This window comes from Salmo salar, chromosome ssa26 (genome assembly GCF_905237065.1).
Source record: "Salmo salar chromosome ssa26, Ssal_v3.1, whole genome shotgun sequence".
Classification (NCBI taxonomy): domain Eukaryota; kingdom Metazoa; phylum Chordata; class Actinopteri; order Salmoniformes; family Salmonidae; genus Salmo; species Salmo salar.
Genome location: NC_059467.1, coordinates 2,580,074 through 2,595,000, shown reverse-complemented (window position 1 = coordinate 2,595,000; position 14,927 = coordinate 2,580,074). Strand labels below are relative to the sequence as shown.

The 14,927-nt window shown below is 42.1% G+C and overlaps 1 protein-coding gene across 6 annotated transcripts in view; it reads right to left on the bottom strand.

The window, feature by feature from the left end:
• ogdha (oxoglutarate dehydrogenase a) overlaps positions 1-13,989 on the bottom strand; it is a 71,551-nt gene extending 57,562 nt beyond the window's left edge. For 3 of the 6 annotated variants that reach the window (XM_045708713.1, XM_045708711.1, XM_045708712.1), the window contains exon 1: positions 10,458-10,473. The gene's annotated coding sequence lies outside the window, so the exon portion shown is untranslated. Of the gene's footprint in view, positions 1-10,457; positions 10,474-10,502; positions 10,618-13,972 lie in introns of those variants that run through there. The other 3 variants (XM_014174867.2, XM_014174866.2, XM_014174868.2) reach the window with 3 other exon arrangements.
• Between the last annotated feature and the right edge of the window lie 938 nt (positions 13,990-14,927).

Below are 14,927 nucleotides of genomic sequence, written 5' to 3'. Positions count from 1 at the left end.
CCCGTCTGCTGATAGAATGCAAGTTTGTGAATTGTTGTGAATTGAGTTTAGAAGTACAACTGAAGCACAAAGAAATTGCAAACATTTAAAATCAACATTTACAAAACTCGGCAAGACAATTCTGCATTAACCTCTTACATCTAGACGTTCCGCTAGCGGAACACCTGCTCCAATATCCAATGATAGGCGTGGCGCGAATTACAAATTCCTCAAAAATACAAAAACTTCAATTTTTCAAACATATGACTATTTTACAGCATTTTAAAAGACAAGACTCTCCTTTATCTAACCACACTGTCCGATTTCAAAAAGGCTTTACAGCGAAAGCAAAACATTAGATTGTCAGCAGAGTACCCAGCCAGAAATAATCAGACAACCATTTTTCAAGCTAGCATATAATGTCACAAAAAACAAAACCACAGCAAAATGCAGCACTAACCTTTGATGATCTTCATCAGATGACACACCTAGGACATTATGTTATACAATACATGCATGTTTTGTTCAATCAAGTTCATATTTATATCAAAAAACAGCTTTTTACATTAGCATGTGACGTTCAGAACTAGCATACCCCCCGCAAACTTCCGGGGAATTTACTAACAATTTAGTAAATTACTCACGATAAACGTTCACAAAAAACATAATTATTTTAAGAATTATAGATACAGAACTCCTCTATGCACTCGATATGTCCGATTTTAAAATAGCTTTTCGGTGAAAGCACATTTTGCAATATTCTCAGTAGATAGCCCAGCCATCACGGCTAGCCATTTAGACACCCACCAAGTTTAGCCCTGACCAAAGTCAGATTTACTATTACAAAAGTTTGATTACCTTTGTTGTCTTCGTCAGAATGCACTCCCAGGACTGCTACTTCAATAACAAATGTTGGTTTGGTTCAAAATAATCCATTGTTATATCCAAATAGCAGCGTTTTGTTCGTGCGTTCAAGAGACTATCCGAAGTGTAAATAAGGGTCACGAGCACAACGCATTTCGTGACAAAAAAATTCTAAATATTCCATTACCGTACTTCGAAGCATGTCAACCGCTGTTTAAAATCAATTTTTATGACATTTTTCTCGTAAAAAAGCGATAATATTCCGACCGGGAAAGCGTGTATACGTACAAAGAGAGAGAAAATAAAAGCATGGGATCCCCTCGTGCACGAGCCTGAGTTTCATAGTACTGTAACTGGCCACTATCCAAACGCGCTACTTTTTTTCAGCCAGAGCCTGCAAAGCCACGATTCAGCTTTCTGAGAGCCCATGGGAGCCGTAGGAAGTGTCACGTAGCAGCAGAGATCCCCTGTATTGGATAGAGATAATCAAGAAGGGCAAGAAATGGTCAGACAGGGCACTTCCTGTAAGGAATCTTCTCAGGTTTTGGCCTGCCAAATGAGTTCTGTTATACTCACAGACACCATTCAAACAGTTTTAGAAACTTTGGAGTGTTTTCTACCCAAAGCTAATAATTATATGCATATTCTAGTTTCTGGGCAGGTGTAATAATCAGATTAAATCGGGTACGTTTTTTATCCGGCCGTGAAAATACTGCCCCCTAGCCATAACAGGTTAACACTGCATTAACACGACATCCCCGTTATTTGCAAGAGGAAGCGACGCAGGTACAGAGGACAAAGAGCCGGATGTCTGGTCAGGACCCGGAGAAGGCGAGTGGGACAGCTGCCGTTACAATACTACTCGCCAACGTGCAATCATTGGACAATAAATTAGACGAGGTACGAACACCCTACCAACGGGACATCAAAAACTGTTATATCCTATGTTTTACGGAATCGTGGCTGAATGACGACATGGATATTTAGCCATCAGGATATACGCTGCACCGGCAAGATAGAACATCACACTCCGGTAAGACGGGGGGAGGGGTGTCTGTGGATATTTGTAAACAGCTGGTGCACGAAATCTAAGGAAGACTCTAGATTTTGCTCACCCGAAATAGAGTAAATTGTGATAAATTGCAGGCCACACTACTTGCCTAGAGAGTTCTCAGCAATACTTTTCGTGGCTGTTTATTTACCACCACAGACAGATGCTGGCACTAAGATCGCACTCAGTCAGCTGTATAAGGAAATAAGCAAACAGGAAACCACTCAGCCAGAGGCGGCGCTCCTAGTGGCCGGAGACTTTAATGCAGCGAAAATTAAATCAGTTCTACCAAATCTCTATCAACATGTTAAATGTGCAACCAGAGGGGAAAAAAATTCTAGATCCCCTGTACTCCACACACAGAGACGCGTACAAAGCTCTCATATGCCCTCCATTTGGTAAAGCCGACCACAACTCTATCCTCCTGATTCCTGCTTACAAACAAATATTAAAGCAGGAAGCACCAGCAAAATGGTCAATAAAAAAATGGTCAGATGAAGCAGATGCTAAACTACAGGACTGTTTTGCTATCACAGACTGGAACATGTTCCGGGATTCTTCCGATGGCATTGATGAGTACACCACATCAGTCACTGGCTTTATCAATAAGTGCAACGAGGACGTCGTCCCCACAGTGACAGTACGTTCATACCCCAACCAGAAGCCATGGATTACAGGCAACATTCGCACTGAGCTAAAGGGTAGAGCTGCCGCTTTCAAGGTGCAGGACTCTAAACCGGAAGCTTACAAGAAATCCTGCTATGCCCTGCGATGAACCATCAAACAGGCAAAGCGTCAATACAGGGCTAAGATTGAATCATACTACACCGGCTCCGACGCGCATCTTATGTGGCAGGGCTTGCAAACTATTACAGACTACAAAGGGAAGCACAGCCGCGAGCTGCCCAGTGACACGTGCCTACCAGATTAACTAAATCACTTCTATGCTCGATTCGAGGCAAGAAACACTGAGGCATGCATGAGAGCATAAGCTGTTCCGGACGACTGTGTGATCACGCTCTCCATAGCCGACGTGAGTAAGACCTTTAAACAGATCAACATACACAAGGCTGCGGGGCCAGACGGTTTACCAGGACGTGTGCTCCGGGCATGTGCTGACCAACTGGCAGGTGACTTCACTGACATTTTCAACATGTCCCTGATTGAGTCTGTAATACCAACATGTTTCAAGCAGACCACCATAGTCCCTGTGCCCAGGAACACAAAGGAAACCTGCCTAAATGACTACAGACCCGTAGCACTGACGTCCGTAGCCATGAAGTGCTTTGAAAGGCTGGTAATGGCTCATATCAACATCATTATCCCAGAAACCCTAGACCCACTCCAATTTGCATTACGCCCAAACAGATCCACAGATGATGCAATCTCTATTGCACTCCACACTGCCCTTTTCTACCTGGACAAAGGGAACACCTATGTGAGAATGCTATTCATTGACTACAGCTCAGCGTTCAACACCATAGTGCCCTCAAAGCCCATCACTAAGCTAAGGATCCTGGGACTAAACACCTCCCTCTGCAACTGGATCCTGGACTTCCTGACGGGCCGCCCCCAGGTGGTGAGGGTAGGTAGCAACACATCTTCCACGCTGATCCTCAACACTGGAGCGTGCTCAGTCCCCTCCTGTACTCCCTGTTCACCCACGACTGCATGGCCAGGCACAACCCCAACACCATCAAGTTTGCAGATGACACAACAATGGTAGGCCTGATCACCGACAACGACGAGACAGCCTATAGGGAGGAGGTCAGAGACCTGGCCGGGTGGTGCCAGAATAACAACCTATCTCTCAGTGTAACCAAGACTAAGGAGATGATCGTGGACTACAGGAAAAGGAGGACCGAGCACGCCCCCATTGTCATCGACGGGGCTGTAGTGGAGCAGGTTGAGAGCTTCAAGTTCCTTGGTGTCCACATCAACAACAAACTAGAATGATCCAAACACACCAAAACAGTCGTGAAGAGGGCACGACAAAGCCTATTCCCCTCAGGAAACAAAAGATTTGGCATGGGTCCTGAGATCCTCAAAAGGTTTTACAGCTGCAACATCGAGAGCATCCAGACCGGTTGCATCACTGCCTGGTACGGCAATTGCTCGGCCTCTGACCTCAAGGCACAACAGAGGGTAGTGCGTACGGCCCAGTACATCACTGGGGCTAAGCTGCCTGCCATCCAGGACCTCGATACCAGGCGGTGTCAGGCGAAGGCCCTAAAGATTGTCAAAGACCTCAGCCACCCCAGTCATAGACTGTTCTCTCTACTACCGCATGGCAAGCGGTGCCGGCGTGCCAAGTCTAGGACAAAAAGGCTTCTCAACAGTTTTTACCCCAATGCCATAAGACTCCTGAACAGGTAATCAAATGGCTACCAGGACGATTTGCATTGTGTGCCCCCCCAACCTCTCTTTTTACACTGTTGCTACTCTCTGTTTATCATGTATGCATAGTCACTTTAACTAGACATTCATGTACATACTACCTCAATTGGGCCGACCAACCAGTGCTCCCGCACATTGGCTAACCAGGCTATCTGCATTGTGTTCCACCCACCAACCCCTCTTTTTATGCTACTGCTACTCTCTGTTCATCATATATGCATAGTCACTTCAACCATATCTATATCTTTAACCATATGTACATCCTACCTCACATCAGCCTGACTAACCTGTGTCTGTATGTAGCCTCGCTACTTTTATAGCCTCGCTACTGTATATAGCCCGTCTTTTCACTGTTGTTTTATTTCTTTACTTACCTTTCTTCACCTAATACGTTTTTTGCACTATTGGTTAGAGTCTGTAAGTAAGCATTTCACTGTTGTACTCGGCGCACATGACAAATAAACTTTGATTTGATAAGTTTAACTTGATATACGTGGAGGAGACTTGATCTAGCTAGACCGATTGTTTAAAAAAGTATTGATAGGAGAGAATGCAATCGGATCATCATCTAATTGGCCTTCACATAACTCATAGAAATTCCACGCGCACGGGGATATTGGACATTTAAAGCAAGTCTACTGGAGGACAATTTATAACTGCATTTTTTCCAGTACAATATAAACTCAGCAAAAAAGAAACGTCCCTTTTTCAGGACCCTGTCTTTCAAAGATAATTCAGAAAAATCCCAAACTTCAGATCTTCATTGTAAAGGGTTTAAACACTGTTTCCCATGCTTGTTCAATGAACCATAAACAATTAAACAATTAATGAACATGCACCTGTGGAACGGTCATAAAGACACTAACAGCTTACAGACGGTAGGCAATTAAGGTCTCAGTTATGAAAACATAGGACACTAAAGAGGCCTTTCTACTGACTCTGGAAAAACACCAAAAGATGCCCAGGGTCCCTGCTCATCTGCGTGAATGTGCCTGAGCCATGCTGCAAGGAGGCATGAGGACTGCAGATGTGGCAAGGGCAATAAATTGCAATGTCCGTACTGTGAAACGCCTAAGACAGCGCTACAGGGAGACAGGACGGAGAGCTGATCATCCTCGCAGTGGCAGACCACGTGTAACACCTGCACAGGATTGGTACATCCCAACATCACACCTGTGGGACAGGAACAGGATGGCAACAACAACTGCCCGAGTAACACCAGGAACGCACAATCCCTCCATCAGTGCTCAGACTGTCCACAATAGGCTGAGGGAGGCTGGACTGAGAGCTTGTAGGCCTGTTGTGAGGCAAGTCTTGATCAGACATCACCGGCAACAACTATGGGCACAAACCCACTGTCGCTGGACCAGACAAGACTGGCAAAAAGCGCTCTTCACTGATGAGAAGCGGTTTTGTCTCACCAGGGGTGATGGCCAGATTCGCGTTTATCGTCGAAGGAATGAGCGTTACACTGAGGCCTGTACTCTGGAGCTAAATTGTTTTGGAGGTGGAGGGTCCGTCATGGTCTGGGGCGGTGTCACAGCATCATCAGACTGAGCCTGTTGTCATTGCAGGCAATCTCAACGCTGTGCGTTACAGGGAAGACATCCTCCTCCCTCATGAGGTACACTTCCTGCAGGCTCATCCTGACATGGCCCTCCAGCATGACAATGGCACGAGCCTTACTGCTCGTTCTGTGCAACTTGCAGGTGCCTTGGTGGAAGAGGGGGGGGGGGGTAACATCTCACAGCAAGAACTGGCAAATCTGGTGCAGTCCATGAGGAGGAGATGCACTGCAGTACTTAATGCAGCTGGTGGCCACACCAGATACTGACTGTTACTTTCAATTTTGACCTCCCCCCCTTTGTTCAGGGACACATTATTCCATTTCAGTTAGTCACGTCTGTGGAACTTGTTAACCTGTTGGGGCTAGGGGGCAGTATTTGCACGGCCGGATAAAAAACGTACCCGATTTAAACTGGTTACTACTCCTGCCCAGAAACGAGAATATGCACATTATTAGTAGATTTGGATAGAAAACACCCTAAAGTTTCTAAAACTGTTTGAATGGTGTCTGAGTATAACAGAACTCATATGGCAGGCCAAAGCCTGAGAAGATTCCATACAGGAAGTGCCCTGTCTGACAATTTGTTCTCCTACTGTGGCATCTCTATCGAAAATACAGCATCTCTGCTGTAACGTGACATTTTCTAAGGCTTCCATTGGCTCTCAGAAGGCACCAGAAAGTGTAATGGGGTGTCTGCAGTCTCTGGGCTAAGTACAGCAGCTCTGTACAGTGACACTGGAGATGCGCATTCATGAGAATTCTCCAATTTTTTTTTCTTTCAGCCTTTGAATGAATACAACGTCGCCCGGTTGGAATATTATCTCTATTTTACAAGGAAAATAGCATAAAATTTGATTTTAAACAGCGTTTGACATGCTTCGAAGTACGGTAATGGAATATTTTGAATTTTCTGTCACGAAATGCGCTCGCGCGTCACCCTTCGAATACTGACCTGAACGCACGAACAAAACGGAGGTATTTGAATATAACTATGGATTATTTGGAACCAAAACAACATTTGTTGCTGAAGTAGAAGTCCTGGGAGTGCATTCTGAAGAAGAACAGCAAAGGTAATCAAATTTTTCTTATAGTAATTCTGAGTTTAGTGAGCGCCAAACTTGGTGGGTGTCAAATTAGCTAGCCTGTGATGGCCGAGCTATGTACTCAGAATATTGCAAAATGTGCTTTCGCCGAAAAGCTATTTTAAAATCTGACACCGCGATTGCATAAAGGAGTTCTGTATCTATAATTCTTAAAATAATTATGTTTTTGTGAACGTTTATCGTGAGTAATTTAGTAAATTCACCAGAAGTTTGCGGTGGGTATGCTAGTTTGGAACATCACATGCTAATGTAAAAAGCTGGTTTTTGATATAAATATGAACTTGATTGAACAAAACATGCATGTATTGTATAACAATGTCCTAGGAGTGTCATCTGATGAAGATCATCAAAGGTTAGTGCTGCATTTAGCTGTGGTTTTGGTGACATATATGCTTGCTTTGAAAATGGCTGTGTGATTATTTTTGGCAGGGTACTCTCCTGACATAATCTAATGTTTTGCTTTCGCTGTAAAGCCTTTTTGAAATCGGACAATGTGGTTAGATTAATGAGAGTCGTCTTTAAAATGGTGTAAAATAGTCATATGTTTGAGAAATTGAAGTTATAGCATTTGAGGTATTTGCATTTCGCGCCACGCGATTCCACTGGCTGTTGACTAAACATCCCACCTTGCCCAGGGAGGTTAAATTAGGGTCTAAACCATCTGACACAGATGGCTTTTTGGAGTCAAGTTTAAGGAGCTCCTTCAGCACCTCGGACTCAGTGACCACCTGCAGGGAGAAACTTTGTAGCGGGGCAGGGGAAAAAGAGGGAGGAGCGTCGGGCCTAGTCGCATTAGAAGGGGTGGGAGATGAGGAAATGTTGGACGGGCAAGTAGGCATAGCTGAGTCAAATAGGAATCCTAACTTAATGAAGTGGTTATTTAAAAAGCTCAGCCATGTGCTTCTTGTCAGTAACATCACATCAACTTTAAGGGACATAGGCAGCTGTGAGGAGGAGGGTTTATTCTTCAGCTCTTTACCCGTTTTCCAGAACTTCTTGGGGTTAGACCCACAGAGAGAGAACTGCTCCTTAAAGTAACTAACTTCGGCCTTCTGGATAGCGTGAGCACACTTATTTCTCATTTGCCTGAACGAGAGCCAGTTTGCCTGAGTATGCGTGTGCCGAGCCTTTCAACAAATGCAATTATTGAGGTGGAGTAACTCTGCAAGAACATGGTCGAACCATGGGCTTAATCTGTTTTGAATTTTCTTTATGGGGGCATGTTTGTTAACAATACCACTGAAAATGTTTTTTAAAAAGGTCCAAGCTGATCATATACCATTTTACAGAGGCCAGTTCATGAAGGAAGGCTTGCTCATTAAAATTTGACAAATCAGGACAGGTTGTTTCACTGAGCAGCCATTACGAACACAGGCTGTAAAACAGTGATCACAAAGGTCATTACAGAAAACACCAGACTGATTATTTGTGAGGATAACATTGAGGAGAGTAGCCTTTTCTGAGTGTTTGGAGTCACACCTTGTGGGATTGGTAAATAATCTGAGAAATATTTAGGGAGTCCCATTGCTTTAGGACTTGGTCAGGTGGTTTAAGCATGTCACAGTTTAAGTCACCAAGCAGGACAAATTCAGACTTAGTGTAGGGGGCCAGTAGAGAGTTTAGGGCATGTAAGGTACAGGCCGGTGCTGATGGAGGACGATAGCACCCAGCAGCAGGTAAGTTATTTGAAAGTTTAATGCATAAAACCAGCTAATCACATTTTTGGTGTACAGACTTGGTGGAGACAACCGAGCACTGAAGGTGATCCTTGGTAAAGATTGCCACTCCCCCACATTTGGAAGCTGTCTTGCCGAAAAACGTTATAAGCAGAAAGGTTAACGTCAGTATTCAAAACACTTGTCTCAGTAATGACCAACACATCTGGATTGGAGCTGTGAACACACTTTCCATTGATCCATTTTAAGTAATACGCTTCTAGTGTTAACGTGCAGGTCCAAAATAAAATACATACTGAACATAGTGTAATACAAATGGGCTAAATAACAACGGGATTTAAAATGTATAAAGTTGATATAATAGCAATATTATTATACATCATGTTTTGTTATTTTAATTACTGTTACCATAACTCCTGTAATCCTTCATTTTAATGCTGTTAAAAAATATATTGTCAATGCTATAATATTATTTGTGCTATTAAGGCTATTCACTTTGATATTGTTAAACAAAATTTAAAGTCTGCTAACATTTCGTAATAAAATGTTGTGTCGGCCATTTGTATATCTTTTATAATCTTTGCGTGACTTATATTTTGAAGGGAAATCGCCAAGGTCAGCGCTTTATTCTTGCAAGGTCTTGCTTATTCTTGCTGGCTTCTCAGAGGTCATAGCAGGTGTAGAATGACGCCTACGCAGAGTCCCTACTTCCGTTTTTCAGGGGAAACGGAAGTTGCAAAATACTTAGAGATATTAGAGAAATGAGATGGACACCACATTGGATATGAATGGAGAACCATAACGCCTCACCAAGCAGACTGTTGATCAATCGCGTTCACATCGTCATGCTGCGTCACTTGGTTGATAAGATAATCGTCAGGCACTCACTTCTCAAAGTCAGGCTATGGATCAAGAAACCTGCCCATTTTCCTCAAAAGTAGGTAATGTCACGCCCAATTGACTCCCATTCCCTCCTTGAAGGAGAGCTCGCTTTGTCTCAAAATCTCCCAGAATGCACCGCTCAGCCCGTGGCCGACGCATAGGCAAAGTACACAATGGGGCGGGGGCTTGTATGATTCAAATGAAGTTTCCCCATCTCCTCAAATGTATCTCTGACAGTAACCCTGAAAACCGGATGTTAGCGCTTTTGTGGAACCGCATAGGTTACCATACTTCAAACATTCTCCACTCCCCTTCATCGCCCAATGCGAACCCGCCCAAGTTATTTTCTGAGGAGCCCACTGGTTCTCTAAACGAAATCCCGGTTAAAAATAGTACCAGACCATGTACCAGTCGTCCTGCAAAACGTCAATCACTTTATCGTTTAAACATTGGTTTCCAAAAATATTTCTAGCTAACTAACAAGCTAGCAAATGTTTTATTCTCACAACTGTTGATCTGTATCTTCATATGAGTTATATAGTCTACTATATAACTTGACTATGTTATTAAACAAAGAGGCGAGAGACCTGCTTCAATTACATTCTCACTCACACCAGATAACTAGCTGGCTAACGATCAAGCTACTACGCTAGCTAACCAACGTCGTTACCTAGCTAACTTGTAGCCACTAACTATTAACGTTAGTTATCTACTATGACTGACCACAAAACATAACGTGTGAATGTTTCTAATTAAAAGATACAATTGGAAAATGTGGAAAAAAATATGACTTGCTAGTCTCTTTTGATTCGCTAGTTTAGCTAACGCTAACTAGCGAGCCAACTCCTCGAGAAACCCTGACGTTAGTTAAGCTAACGTACTTTATGGCAGCGACTGCTGTACCGGGTGTTCCTCGTTCAAACATCAAAAGCACTTACTTCAAATATCCAGTCGTTTAAAGATTTAAATCACGGCTCACCCACCTCTGTTCTGCCGCGTTGCCCTCTGTCTTAATGGAAATGACAGCGAGTAGCAACACCAAAAGCAACTGCGGTGTGAGAGAGACACCTATGTGAAGCTAGCCACAATGAGGATTGGCCACAGTAGTGCAATTTGCGGTGTGCCTTCAAAATAAAAGTTACTCATTGAAAGTGATGCAAATGATTAGAAAAAGTGGAATCATGCCATATTTGGACTAGAATATGCTAAACAAGGTTGGAGTGTTATATAAATTCAACAAAAGATAATTAGTTAATTTGACAAAAGAAATCACACTGTGGCTGTGACTTCAGAATTGCATTGGGGGCATACTATTTCACTGCACAACCTTACCTATGGATTGTGACTCAATGAAAATAGGTATCATTCTACTCAGTGGCACACACAGAACACAACTGTGAACAATTTACACAAATATTAGCGTTGTAGCTCTTATTGCGGGACCTTTGATGTGGGAAATCATCTCCCCAGTCAGAATATTGTGCATATTGACATTCATATTGCACTGTACAGCATTACCTATGGATTGTGGATGAATGAAATGGGGTATCATTCTACTCAGTGACACCCACAGAACACAACTGTGAACAATTTACACAAATATTAGCATCGCAGCTCTTATTGCGGGACTCTAAAACCACTGTGAAATAAACCACAATCTTACCAGTTCTACCAGTCAACCTACTATTTTCAGTTTTATAGCTAATCTCATGCTATTCTACATATATTGCGATGAGGTTGAGGGAAAATGTTGCTGTTTTAAAGCTAGAGATCCTATTAAATTACTAAACCCTCAAAGTACCAGAATGGGTTGAAAATGGCAGCCATATTGGTCAGAGAGAAATCCAAACCAGTCTATAAAGAGTTTATACAATGTTCTGTCTAAATAGCCTCTAAAATATATGTAACAGATCATGTCTCAATTTTTGTTTGTTTACTTGGAAAGCTGAGAGTGTTGAGATATGATACAATATCAGTACTTATTGCATTTACAACTTGTCTAAATCCTACAATCTACTGATTTCAGACAGTGTATGGCTGTGGATTGACTGCATTGTTTGAATGTAATGTCATATCGGAGGTTAATGTTATGGAATCATTCCTCTAAAACTGTCTGGCTAGCTAGCTAACAAATGTTACACGCCTCGGACTGAGACGTGGTCAGCAGATAATAAACCTGAATTAACAGGATAAAATGATGAGACAGAGAAACTTTGTTGGTGTTCAGTAGTAGGCACTCTCCAAGATTGATTAAACTATATTTTCTTCATATTTTTGTTGTCAAAATCAATTATAAATTACAACTCTATCGTAGTATTAAATCTTCCCATTCCATATTCCAGTATCCCCAAAAATAAAAGGTCACAGGTTCAAAAACAATACTTCTACACATTCAAATTATGCAGTACATTCAGAAAAGATTCAGACCCCTTGACTTTTTCCACATTTAGCTATGTTACAGCCTTATTCAAATTTTTTTTTTTTTAATTGCTCATCAATCTACACACAGTATCCCATAATGACAAAGCAGAAACAGTTTGACATTTTTGCAAATGTATTAAAAACAAAAAAACAGAAATATCACATTTACACAAGTATTCAGCCCTTTACTCAGTACTTTGTTGAAGCACCTTTGGCAGCGATTACAGCCTTGAGTCTTCTTGGGTATAACGCTACAAGCTTGGCACTCCCGTATTTGGAGAGTTTCTTCCATTCTTCTCTGCAGATCCGATCAAGCTCTGTCAGGTTGGATGTGGAGCATCGCTGCACAGCTATTTTCAGGTCTCTCCAGAGATGTTTGATCGGGTTCAAGTCCAGGCTCTGGCTGGGCCACTCAAGGACATTCAGAAACTTGTCTCGAAGCTACTCCTGCATTGTCTTGGCTGTGTGCTTAGGGTCATTGTCCTGTTGGGAGGTGAACCTTTGCCCCAGTCTGAGGTCCTGAGCGCTCTGGAGCAGGTTTTCATCAAGGATCTCTCTGTACTTTGCTCTGTTCATCTTTCCCTTGATCCTGACTCGTCTCCCAGTGGCTGCCGCCGAAAAACATCCCCACAGCATGATGCTGCCACCACCATGCTTCACCGTAGGGATGGTATTGGCCAGGTGATGAGCAGTGCCTGGTTTCCTCCAGATGTGACGATTGGCAGTCAGACAAAAGAGTTCCATCTTGGTTTCATCAGATCAGAGAATCTTGTTTCTCATGGTCAGAGTCCTTTTAGGTGCTTTTTGACAAACTCCAAGCGGGCTGTCACGTGCCTTTTACTGATGAGTGGCTTCAGTCTGGCCACTCTACTGTAAAGTCCTCATTGGTGGAGTGCTGCAGAGATGGTTGAACTTCTGGAAATGTTTTTTTGGTACCCTTCTCCAGATCTGTGCCTCTACAAAATTATGTCTCAGAGCTCTACGGACAATTCCTTCAACCTCATGGCTTGGTTTTTGCTCTGACATGCACTGTCAACTGTGGGACTTTATATATTAACTGAATTTACCACAGGTGGACTCCAATCAAGTTGTAGTAACATTCCAAGGATGATTAATGGAAGCAGGATGCACCTGTGCTCAATTTCGAGTCTCACAGCAAAGGGTCTGAATACTTATGTAAATACGGTATTTATGTTGTTTATTTTTCATACATTTGCCCAAAAATCAAAAAAACTGTTTTCGCTTTGTCATTATGGGGTATTGTGTGTAGACTGATGAGGACATTTTTTTATTTAATCCATTTTAGAATAAGGCTCTAACGTAACAAAATGTGTAAAAGGGAAGGGGTCTGAATACTTTCTGAATGCACTGTATATAACTTACTGTACCATCAGTGTCAATCTCGAAAAAGATGTAAATTACTGGAGGCCTTTGCTACACAATGCTACAACCATTACACTATAAACCCCCAACATGTAAGCTAACATTGACCGAAACCAACTAGCCTAGGGCTAGCTAGAGCCCAGCCAAGCTAAATTCGGTAAGCATCATCTAGCGAACTGTTAAAAGTTATTTCTGTACAAATATCAACACTTTACCACATTTTATTGTCACATCACAAATATGAGCTAAAACGATGTTTTTAAAAAAGTACAAAAAGTTCAGACGCCAGCAGTCTATGGCTGTATCACAACCGGCCGGGATTGGGAATCCCATAGGGCGGTGCACAATTTGCCCAGCGTCGTACGGGTTTGGCCAGTGAAGGCCGTCATTCTAAATAAGAATTTGTTCTTAACTGACTTGCCTAGTTAAATAAAAGTGGGACTTTTTTTTTTTTATCCTTTCTTACATATAAACCATTATCAACCTAGCACACCTCCATTACTTACAATGGGGAAAATACCAACAAGTTTTTCACTCAATTAAAACTCTCTCCAGTTGCCTTCAAACATCACCAAACTTATGGACTATGTACTTAACCATGTAACCTCAATATTTTGAGAGTCATATTGCACTTTTGTACATTACATACCTGAATTAACAGAATAAAATGATGAGATGGAGAAAGGTTAGAGGTGTTTAGTAGTAGGCATTCTCCAAGATTGAAGAAGAACCTCCAAGCAGTGTTGCCAACTCCTTAGTAAGGAAAGTAGCTATTGGCTGTCCTAAAAGTCTCTAAATGACGTCATCACACAATTTGCATAATTGGCCATGTGCATGTAATTGTGATGGACGCTGTAGGAGAGAGGAATAACATCGTGGGAGAGACAAAAAGTGAGTAAAAAACACCCTAAATATGTTTATAACTGCAAATGAACTTTCTTCTGTCGATTCTTGTTTTTTTTTATGTCACAATTCCAACCCTACTCCTTTATCCGGGACTAGCAAAAGTGACCCAAAAGAGACACTCTGGCGGAATTACTTAGTTTTTTATTTTATTGTTTTTTAGTTTAGTTTTCTTAATTTGGTTTGGTTTTTAACCTTATGGTCCACTTAGGAGCCTACAACAAGTCACAGTAAAACATGAACATTTTTAACCATAACATTTTTTACATTTTTTTGTATACAATCTACATTAACAATCTAAATGGACCAAAAAGAGACAATAGAAAAAACAGTCAATGGCAATGTGAGAACATTATGGTAACTAGTCTGGCCGTAATTCAGGTTAATTGTTTTTTTAAAATGTAAACCAGGGCAGGATCAGACAGCAGCGGCTTCCCGCATGCGCGAGGGTGGGGCCCACGGCAGCACCCGCTGCTCGTTGAGAAGAGTAAGAACAATACGTGCTTTCACGTCCGAGTCTCCAAAAGTCTCCAATAACACCAGAAAAAGTCAATTTGTCGCTAGTCGCTTTTTTGAAAATGTGTCGCTAGAGGGGTCTGAATACTAACTAAATATAATCTTATTAAATACTTTTTTTCTTTACATAGTTGAATGTGCTAACAACAAAATCACACAAAAATAATCAATGGAAATCCAATTTA